A 15973-nucleotide genomic window follows, 5' to 3' on the forward strand; every position below is an offset into this window, starting at 1 on the left:
GAATCTCTTTTTGGTAATTTTTTATACCAATTTAGACTCTACAAAGTATATATATTCTTGATCAGCATAAAATTCTATGTTGATTTAGCGATGTCCGTACTTCTATCCGTCTGATGTGAGTACTTCTATCACTCTAGCTTCAAACGAAAGAAGTAGGTTGATAAAAAAAATTAAGCGACATTACTCACCAGAATTGTTTCAAATTTGGTATTTGAAGTTCGTAATGGATACTGCAGCCTATGACAGAAAATTATGCGTGCAGGTCCACGTCATCGTATAGCCCCCATATAACGGTACCTTCCGATATTCGCTATTTTGATGAATTTAGCGACGTTATCCACCGGAATTGTTTGAAATTTGGTATTTATAGTTCGTAATAGATACTACAGCCTAAAACAGAAAATTGTCTCTACAGGTCCACTTCGTATAGCCCCCATATAACGGTACCTTCCCATATTCAGTATGAGCTAAATTATTCACCGCTTTTTTTCAAGTTTCGCATTTAAATATTGTAATGGCTTATGACAAAAGTTGTCTATGCAGTCGTTGTATAGACCCTAAAATAACGGCTAAATTCGGTATTTTTTAGTTTTTAGCAGAATTTTCAACGGATTTTATTTTTTTTTTTGAAAATTGCCAAATTCGTTCCAAATGGTGGAGGGTATTCAAAGTTCGGCCCGGCCGAACGTACAGCTTTTTTAACTGTTATATTTTCGAAACGTTCGGTATTGGTGATGGTTGTCTGTCCGTTTTAAAGGAGCTTTGAAATTTGAAGAACCATGATATTACTTTTAGGATTCATATGCCCTATGTATATGGCTATAAAGGGATTATATCATTTGGTACAGGCAAAATGTGTGTCGAAGTAACAGCTCCAAATACTTTGGATAATATCAATTTTAGGGCATCTAGCTTCGAATATCGTAATACAGGGTGAAATGAAAAACCTGCAACTAACTTCAGACAGCTCGTCCGACAGCTGTTAAAATTATTCCAGTGACAGCTCATTATATTGTTTACAAGCGTACAAAATCATTTTGGTGAGATTTTTCCAGAAAAAAAGTTATTCGTGATGGAATTCAAACGTGATGGTGTTATTTCTTTATATTTGACTGGAAAACCACACGTTCGGTTGGCCACCAGAACTCAAGCGCCGGCCATGGTGATGGTTTTGGGCCGCAATAACAGCCGATGGTCGCTCTCCACTTAATTGAATGTGGCATCAGAATTATCGTTAAAAAATTCTGAGGGTGTATTAAAGCATTTTGGCCGCCGACCTTGGACATTCCAACAGGACTCAGCACCTTTGCACTCAGCACTCGCCAACCAAGAATGGTTACAAATTGAGGTTCCTCGCTTCAGTTCCAGCGCAAAATGGCCACCACAATCTCCGGACACCAATTCGTTGGACTATTGTGTCTGGAGTATTTTGGAAAGCAAGGTTGGTACTAAAAAATACCAAAGTGTCGATCACCACAAGTAAGCGCATCGCCGGGAATGGACCAAAATACTACAGAGTACAGGAGTGGACGTCCATTTTCGCATCTTCACCAGAACTGATGTAAATATTAGGAGCAAAGTTGGAGCAAAATCGTGTTATCCTTCCTCTTTCTGTGCAGAAAAATATATATTTTTTTTTTAAATTTCGACCTTTTGTGGTGGAGGTAGCAGAAGGAGTGAACCAATATTGCCCATCTCCGAACTTGATCTAAGTTTGACAATAATGTTACAATGTACCAAGTTTGGACTAAATCGGATACTTCCTTCGAGAGTTATCGTGCGCACCAGCCAGCTAAACAGACGCTAGATCGACACCAAATGTCCTAAAACGGATTTGGTTCAAAGGAACCTAGGGTCTAGCACCGTTATTGCAATGAGGCACGATTTGGCCGTATCAAATATATATGATTTATACCCTCTCTAGCCATATGGCTGAGGGTTCTGGAAATAAATGAGATCAGAAGCTTCCTTTCTATGGGCGCTTCCCCGAAACATTGCATGAAATCTTAATTCGAATTAATAGTATCCTCCATATAATTTAATATTTTAAGAATTATTTATGCAAAAGTTGACAGGGAGTTCATTTTCCTTGCGCAAATTTGGGGTATTTTTCCAGCATTTTGGCCGGCATCTCCAGAATAAATACTTCAATGTTGCCTTCCAATGCATGTATTCATACATTTTAAGCTCAATGTGGGCAAGAAAGTTTTATAACATCTCAATCCGTGCAAAAATTCCGCCACAGGAGCTTGAACCCTTTACGAACTACAATTGATTGATTTCAACAGAGAGACGGACACGCAGACGGACATATAATTTTATATTTTTATAATTTTATCCTGATTATGAATATTCATATTTATGGGGTCTGCGACGAATATTTAGGGATGTTATAAACGGAATGACAAAGTTAATATACCACTTCTCTTCAAGGTGGAAGATATAAACAAGTAAATAAGCATCTAAGATCGGACGGGCCGCACTTTTTATACCCTCCACCATTTGGAAGAAACTTGAAAAATTAAAAAAAACGTCGGAAAATACAGCTCACATGAAAACCGTTATATGGGGCTATACGAAGAAGTGATAATTCTAAGATAATTCTCTTCCAGGGTATAAAGTACTCACAAGGAACTCCTTGTGTAGAATTACAGACAATTCCATTGAAAAATGTGGCTAATATAATCAAAATACCGAATATCCGGGTACCGTTATATGGGAATATACGATGTCGTGGACCGATATAGCCCATAGTAGAATTTGTCCTGCCTGCAGACAATAGACAGATCTGTGCTAAAGTTTAGCTTCCTATCTTAATTCGTTTTGACTGAAGTGTGATTACAACAGACGGACAGACGGAAGTATGGACAGGGCTGAATCGTCTTAGAATTTCACGCTGATCAAGAATATATATACGTTGTTGGGTCTAAAATTGTTGTTTCGTTTTCCAATGCCGAGTTTCGAACTCACAACCTTTTGTCTGTATTTGTAATAAGTCCTTTTACCTTTCCATTTTTAAGGAATTTCCACATATTAGTAATGTTGAAGGTAGTTAATTGATATAAACTTTGTATGGGTTCATCTGCTCATACAGCTTCCAAGTTTTTTTTTTTTGGTTACAAGTCTACTTCTGAAGTTTGGAGTTTAGTCCTTTATGACAAGACTGTGTGGCATCCTGTCTACGCCAACGGTACCTTTACATATGATCTATACCAGAAAACCCCTCATTATCATTACCTCCTTGGCATGGCATGTATTTCAATGCCAAATTTAAAATCAATTTAAACTGCTTTGGAATTTATTTTCAATTTTAATACCCTACATTAATAATAGGAAAATTTCAATTTTCCTCTTACGACAATTCCCCAAAACATTAAAAATTGGCGGTTTTGGTTCATAATTAAGTCACCACTATTAAAAGTTGAATGAAAAACAATAAGAAAAAATGTAATGACAAACCAACCTATTCAACCCTCCGAGTAAATCAACCCCTTTCTCAAGCATGTGTGGCCTAAATTACGATACGATGGACGACCTTGTTTTAAACTAAAAATCAAAAAAACAAACAACCAACAACAACTCCAACAATCACTGTTGTTTAGGAATCAAACATTACTGAATCTCTAATAGAGGACCTGTGAGTGATATCACAACATCCTACAGTGAAGGTGAACAAAAGGGCATTTTTATTATTATGGATAGTTTTACCAAAACGAACTACCTATCAAAAAACAAACATTCCTACTTACAAACATACGTTTGCTTTAAACTAATATTAAAATTTCTTATCAGTTTTATTTTCATTGTTTTTGTTTCTTGTAAATGGGAAAACCGCAAAGTCCGTAGCTATTTTGATTTTTCCTCCAAAAAAGGAAAAACAAGAAGAAAATCCAAGGAAAAGAAACATTAAATCAATGACAACGAAACGTTGTAAGCGTGTGTAAGAGAAATGTGTGTGCTAGAGCGTGTGTGTGTGTTTGTTGGTATATTAAAATTGCTGTGATGTTTGTCCAACTTGTATTTCCTTTGTCGTCGTCGTTACATTTTCATACACATGCACCGAGTACATACATACCTATCGTACATCTGAGTCCGAAGGTATGTATTTTGTTGTTTCTTCTCAGTTTACTGATAAGAATTTTCATTCCGTTTTGTTGCTGTGGAAGAATTTTCATTTGTAATCTCAGTGCACACTCTCACTGTGTCTCATTTGGAAAAATTACACTCTCGCTCTCTTCTGAAATAATTCTTGGGTTTTCTCATATTTCTCTCTAACTGTAATTTTCTCCCTCTCCATGCTTAATTCGTATGTGTATTGTTATTTTTCCTTTAATTTTTATATAATTCTGGGTTGTTTACATTGCTGCATGAAAATGTGGGTTTCGGAGAGCGATGTGTTGTTTGTAGGTGGTTGCGATTGAGCTATTCTCATTCGTTTAAGAGCAGAGTTGCCATCACGAAATTAGAGAGTTGTTTTTAAGTGGAAATATTTAGTCAATTCTGTTTCAGTTGGACACAAAGGAGCGAACTGGTGGAGTAGGCGTCTTAAATTTGGCATAAGTGCCACATAGCGGTGAGAGTGGATGGTTCGAAGTTACAAATTTTGTATAAATCTCAATATTGCTAATAGAATTCTTTACGTTGCTGATAAGCGATCATTTAGAATTAATACCTTAATATTTTGCACTAGGGTCACTCATGATAAGAAAAGTTTGTTTGTTTTTTTTTTTTGAAAAAATTGCTGCACGAGAAAGTATTAAATATGGTAAAATTAAGATTATATGGGAAATCAAGGTGTGAGGAACACAAATCTAAAGAGACATGGGCTGAGAGTAGTTTTCGAGAGAGAAACCCTTGAAAACGAAGTATAGACGGACCGAACTTTTTATAATTTCTGATCGATTTGGTCGTAATATTAAATTACACTGATGTATAGGGGGACATATAATTTTATGCAGATCAAGAACAGCAGTGCGCGACTGTGCCTCAAAAGGTCCATCCATATTGGCAAACTCTCTACAACATGAATTTCTTAACAGAACACGTATTTTGATAATAAAATTCAATTATTTTTTTAAATGATGTTTGACAGGGAAACAAAACACGAAACGTACGAGAGCTTTTAAATAAGTGTTACCAAAATGATAATAGCTAAATAATCTATATATCGTGGGTGAGATAAAAGAACTGCAATCAACTTCAGACTGCTGTCATTTCAAAGCCACTCGTCCGACAGCTATTAAAATTTTTCCAGTGACAGCTCATTATATAGTTTGCAAGCGTACAAAGTCATTTAGGTGAGAATTTTCTAGAAAAAAAGTTATTCGTGATGGTATTCAAGCGTGATAGTGTGATTTCTTTATATTTGGTTGGAACACCATAAGTGGCTATCGTTAGATCACTCCAGCATTTAAATGTGAATAAATTTTTTGTGTCTCGTACCATCGCTCGTTACCATGATACTGGGAGAAAAGCCCGACGTCAAGGAAGTTGACGGAAAAAAACAGCAACATCAGCAGAAATGGTTCGAAAAATAAAGAAGCGACTTGATCGAAACCCGCGTCGCAGTGGCCGAAAAATGGCTCGTGAGCTGAACATATTGCAATATTCCATTCGGCAAATATTGAAAATGAGCTCGGGCTAAAGCCAAAAAAAAAAAAAATGCAAGAACTTACACCGCAACAGAAAGAAAATAGACTCAAAAGAGCTAAAGAGTTGCTTCGCTTGGCCGAAAGTGGTGAACTGCCAAATTTGGGTTTCTCCGTCTCCGATGAGAAAACATTCTTTGTCCAGCAGTTGGTAAACAAACAAAATGATCGTGCCAAAGAGGACAGCTGAAATTGTGCACCTTCGGTTGTCCACCAGAACTCAAGCGCCGGCCATGGTGATGGTGTGGGCCGCCATAACAGCCGAAGGTCGCTCTTTGGTCGTATTAATCGATCATAATAAATGTCGAATATTACCTCGAAAATATTCTGGAGGTTGTATTAAAGCCTTGGGAACGCAAACATTTTGTCCGGAAACCTTGGATATTTCAACAGGACTCAGCACCAAAGGTTTCTCGCTTTATTTCCAGCGCACAATGACCACCAAAATCTCCGGATACCAATTCGTTGGACTATTGTGTCTGCAGTATCTTGGAAAGCAAGGTTTGCACTAAAAAATACCAAAGTGTCGATCACCTCAAGCAGAATGGGCCAAAATACCGAAGAGCAACAAATTCGAACAAATTTGAAGTTATTCTAAAATTTGATGTTATTTCCGACATGTTTTGCTTTCATTCAATAAAATTAAGAAAGGTAAAAATTAGGCGTCTGACTTTGTTGAAGTTGTTTTATCTAACCCTCTATATTCAGTAGAACTTAAAAGGACGGATGTATGCCATAAATAATATATTTGCACGACAAAAACCAAATAAAAAACTAGACTTTCCAGACATAAATGGGATTAATAATCACACATTGACAGGACATAAACCGAACTTTAAGGATAAATATATATTCGTACGAGAGAACAACTACAAAAGACGATTTATTTTAGAAGTGGTACATAACATAAATGTAACTTCGGAAAAAAGAATGAATTATAAAACTGATACGGACCATTGTGCACATATTTGTAGAAAATATAGTACATAAGCACAGATGGAAGAAAACTTAGTTCCACTTTGAAGTTAAATTAGATTGGACGTTTTCCTCCATGTACAATTTTCTGTCATAGGCTGTAGTATCCATTACGAACTTCAAATGCCAAATTTGCAATTAACTCCGGTAAATAATGTCGCTAAATTCATCAAAATACCGAATATCGGGAAGTGCCGTTATATGGGTGCTATATGAAGGCATGGACCTCCAAATACAATATGCTATAGAATGCTGATCAAGAATATATATACTTTGTGGGGTCTAAAATGTATATTTCGAGGTGTTACAAACGGAATGAAAAACTTAATATACCCTCCATATTATGGTGGAGGGTATAATAAAAAAAATTGAATTTGATAACAATCATATATTGCATGAAGGACAATTGTTTGCTAAGTGTACGAGTTTCGCTTGGAGATATTATGTCTACTGCGTCCTTTATGTTGGAGGATATAAAGGCCGGACTGGTCGTATTTGCAATTGTTTATAATTGAATGTAATATGAAGTGATTCCAATTCACAGTATTGACCCATTTTATTTATTTCCAAACAGTGAATGCGGTAACACTGTTCCATTGTGTTTTCCCTCCAATCTCTTTGTTTTTCCTCTCCAACCATTTAATTTAACTGACTACAATTGATTGTTATGAAAATCCAATTGGAATTTCTCATTACTGTGTGTGAAAAAATTATGCTCTTCTCTCTCACAGTGTCCAATTTACGTGATTTGCCCTGGATTTTTTAATGGTTTTTAAATGGAATGTCAGAGAGCGAGAGAGGCTGAGAGTTTGACTACAAGAGAGTGAGAACCATCTTATAGATACAATTGTATCTTTTGGGTTAACCAGAGGCAATAACTAAACGAAAAAAAAGATACAAGAAAAAAAGAAATGTTTCAAAGAGAGCGAGAGAGAGAGCATATCATAAAAACGAGGTGGTCGTTTGTGGCGGCCCAACATGCGTACATACCCACACTCGTGCACACACAGAGAGATATTTGAATTAAATACCCGTACATATTTAATTGTTGTGCTTGTTTTGTGGGGTTTTGCTGGTATTGCTGCTATCTGTGCCTGGTAAAGAGCCAAATGCTAAGTGGAATACATACACTGCACAGAGAGAGAGAGTATCTGTGCCTGCATGGTGGGTTCGCCTGCTGTGGGTACTCGTACTCGACTACTACTGGCATTCTATGTGCTTTGTAGCGTTTGCGTTTCTCACTCGCTCGCTCGCTCGCCCGTTCGTGTGTGCGCACTGTGAGTGAGTGTATGTATGTGTTTTTGTTGCTGTTATCTCTGACCCAACTATTTTACGTTTCAACTTGTTCATCATCTTTTGAAAAATTCTCATTTCAGTTGTGTGTTTCACATTGAAAACAACGGAGCAATCACAGAAATTATCCAAAATAAAATAATATTAAAAAAAAAACACTGCACTGCGAACGCACGACCAACCATCCAACAACCTACTCTACACAAGTAAAGAAGCAAAAGAAAGAAATAAGAAAAAAATCATTATATATAGAAATGTAGATATATACAACAACGACAACAAATAAATTAAATTAACAACAATAAATAATAGACCTAGAAGCAAAGAAAAGAAAAAAGAAGAGAAAAACAAAAAAAAAATAAATAAAACAAAAACAAGAATTTGAAGAAAAGAATTAACCCAACACAACAACAGCAGCAATACCAACGTGCTTACATTAACCGATTTTTTTCTGGTTCTCTTTCGATTTATTTTCATTACGTTTCGTTAACGCGCTCTAATCTTTATGTGGCCAGAACACGACGGGCAATAAGAATAAAAAATAAATAACAAAAGCAATTTGAATGAGAATTTGTTAAGGAGAAAAAAATAAATAAAAGAAAAATTTAAATTTTATTTCAATATTGTTTTGTATACCAAAAATCGTAATAGTGGAGTCGAGTCGAGTCGCCAACTTTGTCATTACCGCCGTCCGTTGTCGTGGTTGTCGTTTTCTCTCTCACTCTCTCTCTCTCTGTCTGTTTCTTCCCAGCCACCATAGTGCTCCACCACTGGTACTGCTGGTATACGTACGTGTGTATTGTGTCACATTTTTTAATCTTTGGAGTGTTGTTTTCCCCCTCTCCACTCCACTCCACTCCTATTCGTTTCTTCTACTTCTAGTTGTTTTTGTTATTAGTTAGTCAGTTTATTTTTTACATACGGGAGTCACATCGGAATGCTACGTAACGTAACTTGGGGAGAAAAAAAAGCTATAAAACGCTATTTCGAATCGAAATTAAAATCGCGGTGACTACGCGGGTTTTTCTTTCTGCTTCTTCTTATTCTGCTGCTGCATTCGAATTGTTCAATTTTTAATCTGTAACGGAGTCGTCGTCATTATCATTACCGTCATCATCGCAACGTCCACCACCACCACCAACCAGCCCAACAACAACTACAACAACCACAATACCAGCAATTTCTCTGCTCGTTGTCGTCGTCATCGTCACATATAAAAAAAATATAAAAATTGAGAAAAAAAAAATAAAATATTGAAATAAAAAAAAATCGTTGGTTTATAACAACAACAACTACGTGTGTATCCCAAAGTGTGTTTAACTCTGTGTGTACCAGTGTGTGTGTGTGTGACCAAAGAAAATTGAGATAAATTTTGTTCGCCACTTCTAATTAGAAAAAAAAAAATCAAAAATTTATTTAAAAAATAAAAAAAACAACAACAATAAAAACCCCATGAATAATTATAAAAAGTGTTGAATATTTTAATTTTTTTTTATTATTTTTTTTAAATATTTGTTAAGAAAATATTTAAAATAATACAACAATATAAACCCCAATGAATAATTGAAACAAGTGTCTAAATTTTTATTTTATTTTTTTTTTGAAATTCTTTACTCAACCAAACAAACCCGTTTCTTCTAACTTCCAGATTTCAAATAAAACCAAAATCTAAACAAAAAAAAAATTACAAGCAAAACAAAAAATCATAAAAAACGTGTTTTTTTCTGAAAAAAATCGTTACCAAAACGCAAACGACGAGTGAAAAAGCCAAAAGTCAAATCTAATCAACCAAATAATAAAAATAAAATTTGTTTGAACAAGATAAACAGCAAAAGTGAGTTTCCCCCCCTTACTTCAAAAATAGAATATTTTCAAAAATATTAGCTGTAGTTTTGTTAAGCATTATTTTTATAAGTTATCTACTTGTTTTTAAGGGTCTTTAGTCTAATCCACCTGAGTAGCTAAAAAGAAAAAATCCGAAAAATCTGTTATAAAAAACGTGTTTCAATCCAAACACCACTAAAATCTCACAAAACCCAACTGAAAGAAAAAAAAAATCCTAAACATAACACCTCTTTCTCTCTCGCTCTCTTCTCCCATCATATCTTGTTGTTTCTTTATTTTTCTGTGTGTTTTGTTCATTATCAGTTGTTGTTGCATTTATTTTCATTTGGATTGGGGTTCTTTTGTTTAATAATTATTTGTTGTTGTTTTCGTTATTAGTACAAAACTCTCCAACTTTAGACTGACTTTCTTTCTTTACTTTTTTATACTCTTCTTCTTTTGAGTCTTGAATATTTACATACTTGTATTTAGTTTGTATTTCCTCATTCTTTCCCTCCTTCTACTTAACGTCTTGGTCTTGCTGCATACCCACTTTTTCGAATTTTTTTAAGTGGTTTATCTAGCGTTTTAATTAAGGTGCCCTATCTATAATAGATGTTGATGATCGAACTTAGTTGTGTCCACGTGAGAGTGGCATATTTACATATGTGTGTGTGTATTTATTTATATGTATGTGTGAGTTGCACTATTAGAAAACGGGGAGAGTGATTTTTTTTCGTCCAGTTAGAAGGTTTTGGCAAGGAAAAAGGTTGGGATCAAAGAAATATTCTAAATATGGACAAAAATTATTAAACATTTAAGTTAAATCAAGAAAATGGCGCCCAACGTAGGTTCCAATGGCAAAAGTAATCAAAGAATTATAATGCAGGCGACGTATTTTGTTAGAGCGGATTTTCAAAACGAAAAATAAATTGAAAGATGTTTTAAATTCACCATATTGAGCAGATTGGCGCCCAACGTGAAAATTAGTTACAGCAACAATCGTGGAATTGGCATTTCAAAATATAAACTAAATTCAACATATTGAGTAGATTGGCACCCAATGTGAATTTCAATTAGAGAAACAATCGTGGAACTGAGACCTGGACAAAAATTGTTAATAATTTAAGGTAAATCAAGAAAATGGCGCCAAACGTAGGTTCCAATGGCAAAAGTAATCAAAGAATTATAATGCAGGGGACGTATTTGTTAGAGCGGATTTTCAAAACGAAAAATAAATTGATAGATGTTTTAAATTCACCATATTGAGCAGATTGGCGCCCAACGTGAATATCAGTTAGAGTAACAATCGTGGAATTGTAATAAAATAACCAGGCTTTTTCTTTAGCATTTTAAAATATGAACTAAATGCAATATATTGAGTAGATTGGCGCCCAACGTAGGTACCAATTACTAAAAAAAAAAATGATAGACTTGTAATACAGAAACCGTAATTTGTTAATACAGTTTTATGAACATGATGAATACTGTAAATTCACCATATCGGATAGATAGCCACCCAACGTAGAATCCAATAGCAGTAGTGATAGAATTCTGATACAGCCAATAGACGTCTTCATACGTTATTTAAAAAAAATTGACAAAAAATAATTAGAGTAGACATGTATAGAAGTTTTTGGAACCGTCTACGGGCTAGCTTACTGTAGAAATTGAAAATAAAAAATAATTTAAATCAAATGATAAATAGATAAATGTAAACAAAATTTTCTAGATTGGCGTCCAACGTAGGCCCCAAGTATAAGGAAAATTATATAATATTAATTCAGAAGTCACACGTTTTCATATGGAATACGATAAAAAAACAATAATAATTTTAAACACAAGCACATTTTGGCGCCCAACGTGGGACACAATATTTTTTTCGTTTGTATTTTTCAACGTCTTTTTCCTCTTCTGGGTACATGTTTAATGTGTCAAGTCAAATCATTAGCCTTCGTAGGCAGGTAACTTCTTGGTCTGTTTACTCCAAATAGTTTTATTTCAATATTTGATGGATTGGCGCACAACAATAAATTCGTTGCATTAAAAGATTGGCGCCCAACGTTAACGCATATTGGACGCTTTAATGCTGTGTACGATGAAAATCCATAAATATTTTAAAAACTAGTTAACCATGGCCTCCAATTCTTCTCTTGGTCTCTTCATAGAATTTAATATGAATCCACAATTGGACGAATGGCGCCCAATCATTGGCAATTTTCAAAAAAGAATACAATGCCTTAAAAATTCTGTTAAAGTCTTAAAAATATCGAAAGTAGCCGTTATATTAGGGTCTATACGACGACGTGGATCTGCATAGGCAACTTTTGTCATAAGCTATTACAATATTCAAATGCGAAACTTGAAAAAAAAATCGGATAATGTAGCTAAAATCATCAGAATGACGAATACAGGGAGGTACAATTTAGTCATAGGCTGTAGTATTCATTACGAATTTCAAATACCAAAATTTGAAAAAAAAAAAACGGTGAATAATGTCACTAAAATCATCAAAGTACCGAATATCGGGTGGAACCGTTATATGGGGGCTATACCAAAACGTGGACTTACATGGCTTATTTTCAATAACAAAAGTCTTGCAGACACAATATACATTTGAGGAAAATTTTATCAACCTAGTTCATTTCGTCCGGACATCGCTAAATCGACATAGAATTTCGCTAAATCGACATAGAATTTTATGAATATTTGGGGTCTAAAATGTATATTTTGTGTGGGGTATTTTGCCCCCAGCATTGATTCCATTGTTAAAAAAATTTTGTTTAGGATGTTTAATCAATCACTGAATCTCTTAAGCACAGTAACAATTTCAAACTCAAGGTTCGATTGGCGCACAACATTTGGCACTGACTCAGAAATTTCTTGGGCTTAATTTATATGGAGAACCAAATTAATTTCAAGCAATAAGCAATGGTTCATAATTTTTATATTTCCTGACAGCAAAAAGATTTAATTATTTGGCGCCCAATGTGGGGCACAAATAAAAATGTCACTGGAACTAAGAAATCCAAAAAAATATTGGGAGACGTGTTATATATTGAAAAGGTTACAAAATTATTAGCATACTTTGCCTTTTTGGAAATTATACGCTCTAATTCTAGTGGCGCCCAACGTAGGAAATAACACAATTATGGGGAATGATGAAATTTGGTCATTTTGAGACATTTTATCGTTCATTAATTTTAAAAAGAATATTTTGTGAGCTTAATTTTTGAATTTTCTTTAATTTCGATATATATACAAACTCTTATTAGAATATTGTAAACTTCCAATGTGGACATTGCTCAGAAAGGGCAAAATATTGATACTTTATTTGAATGATCTATTTTCTCTCTCTCTCTCTCTCTGTCTCTCCCACTCGATGCCTCGTCAAATTCTCACTACAAAAGCAAATAAATCATTCCCCCAAATACATCTTCAGGTGTCTATTGAAATTTGTTGGATTGCATTAGTATTTGAAATGATCTCAATCGACACTTGATCTTTATTTTCACATTGTTATTGTTATTCATTCCAATTTAATAGCAAATCTAAAAAGAAACGAGTTTTTGTTCTATATATATTGTTTTTTATTAGTTAATTAAATACTTGTATTATTAGTAATTCAATAGAGGAAAATAAATAAAAAAAGCAAAATATACTTTTTTTTTTACTTTCTTACATTTGTGTGTGTGTCTGTCGATGCCGTGCAATGAAATGAGATCATATATTTCAGTTGAAATTGTTTTTGTATTGCTGGTGAATTTTTGCTCATTCGATTTTATTAATTTAATTTCGGTATTGAATATACTTTTTGTTTTGTATGGAGAATATTGGAAAAAAAATTGTTGCTTCTTCAAACAAGTAAATAAATTGATTATTATTGCTGTCGAGTGATAATTGTTAGATTTTATTATGAATATATGTATGTATGTTTACGTACATATATGTATACATATTTGTATTTCAATTTTGCATCTGGAGTAATTGAAAAATAACTAGCCAGCCGCCTAGCTTGTTTCACATAATTACCTTCATGTGTCACTTTTTGATAATATTGATTGACATACATATCTCACTTGTCTCTGTTTATCGGCATATGACTATGTTTGTAGTTCACATTAGCAGAGGTGTTGCTCCCTTGTCAGTTGCCAATAAAAAAAAAATCCACCTACAAAAAATATACATATTCGACAAAATGTATTCATGTATCATAAATAAACTCAATGAAGCATAACATTTGCTTAAACAATAAATAAAGAAAAATCTGTATGGACATTTTGTAGGAAAAGAACAAAAAAGTTCTCCATGGATAATACCTGAAAATCTGAGTAAAGATAAAAATTATCATCAAAATCTGATATGTGAAATGTTTACTCTTCGTGTCGGAGAATTTCAGATGGATTTACTGAGTTTTTTTTTGTTTATCGAAATTAGAAAATCAATACAGAACTTTAATTATAGTTCAAAACTGGCGCCCAACATGGGAAAAAATTCAAATTATTGCTATAAATAACAAGAAAATTATCTGCTATAAAATAAAATATTGAAATGTGGCGCCCAACGTGGGGAAAATTAAAATTCATTGTATTGGACATATTTGTCTTCTTAAGTTATTTTGACTACAATACTGTTATAAGTAACAAAAAAATTTTCTGGTATAATAGAAAATGTTAAAATATGGCGCCCAACGTGGGTCACAAATGACAACAGTTGTCAACATTTTATATTTTTTGTAGAATTTTGTACCTCTAAAGCCTCGAAATTTTTATTGTAAACAACTTATTGAACTAATCTGTTTGTCTGGCGCCAACCGTGGGTCACGCGAGAAGAGGTGACGAGATTTTTTATGGTGTTGAAATAAATCGCCCATACTGTCCCTCTTTAGAAACATTGAAAACAATGGGATAATATTTTAGCAACATTTGAAACTGGCGCCCAACGTGGGGTAAGAATATCATTTGAAATAGTAAAGTTTATATTAGAAAATAGTCTTGATAGGTAAATGCTTGAATGCAAGGTGGAATTTTCTCATATATTGCCATTTTTTTGGTCTTCTTCTCAGAAAGTATATCGGAGGCGTTCTTATTGAATTTTTTCTAGGGACTAGACTGGCAGCCAACCCAGGGTATTACAAATGAGGATATCCTATTAGGGTTTTTATGGAAAAACTTTCTTTTTTGCTTATTTTGCCCTTTGAATAATAATATTGCGGCTTGGCGCCCAACGTGGAAGCACATACAGAAATCGAATGAATCTAAGATTATGTATTTTTTTTACATGATTTAGGCATCATGAGTCTTTTTAAGTTTTCCTAAATTAAAGACGTGGGTAGTCCTCTCTAGAGATCTGTTGGCAGATGTGAATACCGATTCAGCAGCAATTTTATATTCAACAATAATAAATTAATCTACTTTGAAATAGATAGCTATTTACAAATATTAAATGTTAAAATTGGCGCCCAACGTTAAACATGAACTAAAATTACATGGTTGTGTATGGCGAAGTCTTTTTAGAGCATTACTATTTTACCAACATAAATAAGGTACTCGAATTAATCGATTGAACTTTACGTAGGGCAAAAGTGGCGCCCAATGTGGTGCATAAATGGAAACTCTTTAATAATATGTAAATATACGTCTAGTTAGAGATTGACGCCCAATAGGATAAAGATTCGAAAAAGGCTTTGAAAATGAATGCCGATAAAAGTTTTGTATCCAACGTGGAACTCTTACAATTAATACGAAATTATATCGTACAAGTGTGGCGCCCAACGCGCATAAGTTACCGGGAAAGCAATCTGCAATTAATGAACAGTTCTAACTTCTCTTCGCTTTGTTCGAGTATTCAATTGTATCTTTTCTCAATCTACAGAATAAAGTCATTGAAAACTACATATAAGTGCTTCATTAGAAGAGCTTACATCGATTGCCATTTATTTCTAAAAATCTGAATCACATCTAAGTTTACATCTGGCGCCCAACGTATGTCATACCCTTATAGTAGTTTTGCATTGTCTGCTATTTCCAGTTTTTTTTTTTTCATTTGAAAAAGAAAAACTCCAGAAACTACATAAAAAGTTTCCGCTGTGGCGCCCAACGTGATGGCAAACTTAAAAATTAAATTAAAACAACAATTTTGCCAATCTTCTTTGAATTTTGACCTCTAAACTCCGAAATAATGCAAACATGCTATCTATTGAGAAATATTATTCTATTCATTTGAAACAAAAC

The 15973-nt window shown here is 34.0% G+C and overlaps 1 protein-coding gene across 10 annotated transcripts in view; it reads left to right on the forward strand.

Annotated features, from left to right (window-relative positions):
* The first annotated feature begins 7993 nt into the window (after window positions 1-7993).
* LOC101893877 (RNA-binding protein Pasilla) overlaps window positions 7994-15973 on the forward strand; it is a 131662-nt gene continuing 123682 nt past the window's right edge. For 8 of the 10 annotated variants that reach the window (XM_059129574.1, XM_059129582.1, XM_059129581.1 and 5 more), the window contains exons 1-2: window positions 7994-8122; window positions 9565-9750. The gene's annotated coding sequence lies outside the window, so the exon portion shown is untranslated. The remainder of the gene's footprint in view (window positions 8123-9564; window positions 9751-15973) is intronic. The other 2 variants (XM_059129577.1, XM_059129580.1) reach the window with 1 other exon arrangement.

The sequence above is a fragment of the Musca domestica genome, unplaced genomic scaffold, assembly GCF_030504385.1.
Source record: "Musca domestica strain aabys unplaced genomic scaffold, Musca_domestica.polishedcontigs.V.1.1 63, whole genome shotgun sequence".
Taxonomy (NCBI): domain Eukaryota; kingdom Metazoa; phylum Arthropoda; class Insecta; order Diptera; family Muscidae; genus Musca; species Musca domestica.